Below are 3,765 nucleotides of genomic sequence, written 5' to 3'. Positions count from 1 at the left end.
GGAGGTGTGTCTACAAGTGAGCAGCTGATTGTCTCCTCCCAGGCAGGTCATGTGAAACCAGCATTAGGCCATTACTGGTGCTGGCAACTGTTATGCCCTTTTACTCAGACAGTTAAAAGAGAGAGGCAGTGTGTGTGTGATTGAAAGAAAGTGCGAGTGTCAGTGTGTGATTGAGAGGAGTATGGTCTTCAAGGAGTTTATTTTTGCTGTAAAAGTAATTTAGCTACATCATTAAAAATCTTTTCACTTTTTTTTTCATGTTAGAATCATAGAATATTAGGGTTGGAAGGGATCTCAGGAGGTCAGCTAGTCCAACCCCCAAGTTACACATAACTAAGTTTGTAGATTATGCATATTGCCCCCATCCGGTGCCCTGAGCACAAATATTTAAAACCAGTGCAATTCAAGAGGTCAAAAGTGTATTTATTGGGACCAGGGAGCGTTATTGGGCAACGCTGCTTAAGTCTTTGACCTCCTGTCTTCACTACAAGTCTGACTCGTAGGGCAGGGATGGTGTCCCTAGCCTCTGTTTGCCAGAAGTTGGGAATGGGCGACAGCGAAAGGATCACTTGATGATTCCTTGTTCTGTTTATGCCCTCTGGGGCACCTGGCATTGGCCACTGTCAGAAGACAGGATACTGGCTAGCTGGACCTTTGGTCTGCCCCAGTATGGTTATTTTCATGTTCTTATGACTGTTTGCTCACATTGCATAAGCAGGACTAGAGAACAATGACTTAAAAGGGCTATAGCATGATATCAGTCCTATCTGTGTAGAAAAGATTAAATTGGGATTTCCTCATGCTTAACAACAGTATTTACACGTAGTGAAGTCTGTAGTGTACGTGAGAGCACTGGGTAGTGCAGGGCTGGTAAGAAGTAACTTGTGGCAGCCCTCACTTTTAGTATGCAGGTGTGGGCCCAGAAAATGTGACATTCCAGCAGATAGTGTGGCAGCTGATCCAGACTCCAGGAGAGGTGCTGTTATCCATCACCACTTCCTGGCTTTACTGTGTGAGGAAGAAAGAGAGACACCACAACACACTTCCACTTAGCCCAGCCAGGTCTGCAAGGCAAATAAGCAGCGGCTCAGTTAATGGTGGCTAGAGCTCAGAGAGATCCACAAGTATGAGAATCACAAATGTCCCGTAGTCTGTGGCTAAAACCCTGTACTCATAACCACACAGACACGTTTCACCCACTCGTGTTCTGCAGCAGGGACAGCTCTTCAAACTCCATTCCCACATTCCCCCTCGAGGGCCACTCGGTACCTTAGCCACTTGCCGTGACTTTATTTCAGAGCTAAACTGCTGTTACATTTCAATAACATTTTCTCCTGACTGACACTAACTTCTCCGTGGTGGGGCGGGGCTCTTCTCTTTTTGTAGTTTTCTGGAGCCTCATAGACAAGGAGAAGCGATGCCACATTTCGCAAGCAGAAACACAGCACAGAATGGAAATACACAGACTGAGTGAGGACAGAGTGACTGAGCGGAGCGTCATTCTGACTGGTTCTTGTAGTGGGAGGGTTATCCTGCATGCATGAAAAAGTAGGTGAAAGGCCATTGGAATCTCACCAAATTCCAGACTCTGGTGTTTTCCTTTAACTGTCACTTAAATAAGAAATTGTTTTTCACTGACTCACTCTCCTGACAGAGGACTGGATGGCACAGGGGGTGGGCAATGGGCTAGATAAGGGCTTTTCACTTTCCAAGTTGCTAGTTTGAATCCAATCCAGGTTGACAGTAACCAAAAGCATCTCCTATTTCTTGGCTAGTCAGTGTCCCATCGGAAATGAGTTTGGGTCCTAGTGGATGGGTATCCACATCACAAAAAATTACCATTACTCCTGAAAAACCTTGGACCCATCTAGGAAACTATTTGCATGAAAAGATTGGTTGTCTCATGTCCTTGCAATGGTTTAATACAGTCATACATATACTCAGTACTGCTTGTGACAGTTCTGTTTTGGCAGAGCCTACTCCTGGGGGAATTCTACGCCATTGCATAGGCACAGAATTCATGTGCCCTGCAGATTTTTTTTTAGGACAGGTGCTACAGTTATGCCTTTTGCCCGCCAGGGACTGCTGTGGTGCCAGAACAGAAGACAGCCAGGTCACGGGTCAAAGCAGCCAACCATGGATAGGGAGGAGAGTCTGGGTTCTTCACAGCACATTGCCCATGGGGCCAGATGAGGAGGCACAGGATTGGGGGAGGCAGGAAGGGGGACTGAGGAACAGACGGAACAGGGCACACAGGACTGCTGGAAGGGGGTCACATAGGTTCAAAAGAGCCAGTGGGGGGACAGACTGGGGTGATGGTTGAATGGGAGTGGGGGGTGCATTGCCACTTGGGGTCACATAGACAGGTTCAAAAGAGCCAGTGGGGGGACAGACTGGGGTGATGGTTGAATGGGAGTGGGGGTGCATTGCCACTTGGGGGCTGGGGGTAGGGGCTGGCTAAGTGGGGGTGCAGGGATACATGGGGGAGGGGGTGGCTGAGTGGGGGTGTGGAAACACATAGGGATGGGGGGGGATACAAGGACACATAGGAACGGGGCAGATGTGCCTGATTGAATGGGAGAGGCTAGGGGTCAGCCAGGGTCAGCATAGGGGAAGGCTCCCCAACTCCCTAGCAACCTCCCACCCCAAAAAAACCTGTTCCACACTTCTCTCACCCACACCCAGGCTCCTTCTCAGCAATTACTTCCCTCTCCCTCAGTCCTCCTGACTCTCCCAAGCCTTTGCACTGCTTCTGAGGGGTGCAGGAAAGACAGTTCTGTATTGTAGTTCAAATGAATTATTACTCAAAGTTCTGTATTAATATGCCTAATAAGGAATCTATTTGTCAAAAAAACATTTTCTGAATCTTTTTTTTTGTCTGTATTGTTACAAACATACTCACTGAAAGGTATTTTGAAATAAATTACCAAAATAATTGAAACTGGTGTGATCATATTGTGTTATTTTGACAAATAAAATATGCAGAATTTTAAAATATCATGTGCAGAATTTTTAGTTTTTTGGCACAGAATTCCCCCAGGAGTACATGTAATGCATGTAATGTCTAACTCATGCAAATCAAGGGCTATATACTGCAGCTGAGAAAACAAAAAGAGAACGAAAAACAACTAATCTGAAAGATAAGCTTTGAATCCCTAATAACCTCAAAGATGACGTTCAGTGAATAGTGAGTTACAAAAGCTCCATTTCTTTGCTTGAGATAGACACCATGAGAATATGCTGACATGGAAGAGGTCACTTGCTGGAAGGTGATAGTTAAATAAATGACTTTCACAGTGCTTGAAAAGCTGTCTGTGTGAAGGGATCAATGTTAGGACTGGGATATTGAAATAAAACTAACATGAAAGGAAACTTGTCCAAGTAAGGCACTATCATAACCTTAGTCCCAGATTTGGACCTTAGCGTCCAAAATATGGGGGTTAGCATGAAAACCTCCAAGCTTAACTACCAGCTTGGACCTGGTACTTGCTGCCACCACCCAAAAAATTAGAGTGTTTTGGGGCACTCTGGTCCCCCTGAAAAGCCTTCCCTGGGGACCCCAAGACCCAAATCCCTTGAGTCTCACAACAAAGGGAAATGATCCTTTTTCCCTTCCCCCCCTCCAGGTGCTCCTGGAGAGATACACAGACACAAGCTCTGTGAATCCAAACAGAGTGACTCCCCCTCTCCGTTCCCAGTCCTGGAAACCAAAAGCACTTTCCTCTTCCCCCAGAGGGAATGCAAAATCAGGCTAGCAAATTCAAC

This window comes from Gopherus flavomarginatus, chromosome 7, assembly GCF_025201925.1.
Source record: "Gopherus flavomarginatus isolate rGopFla2 chromosome 7, rGopFla2.mat.asm, whole genome shotgun sequence".
NCBI lineage: Eukaryota > Metazoa > Chordata > Testudines > Testudinidae > Gopherus > Gopherus flavomarginatus.
The sequence above is the reverse complement of the archived record's forward strand: the minus strand, read 5'-3'. Positions refer to the sequence as shown.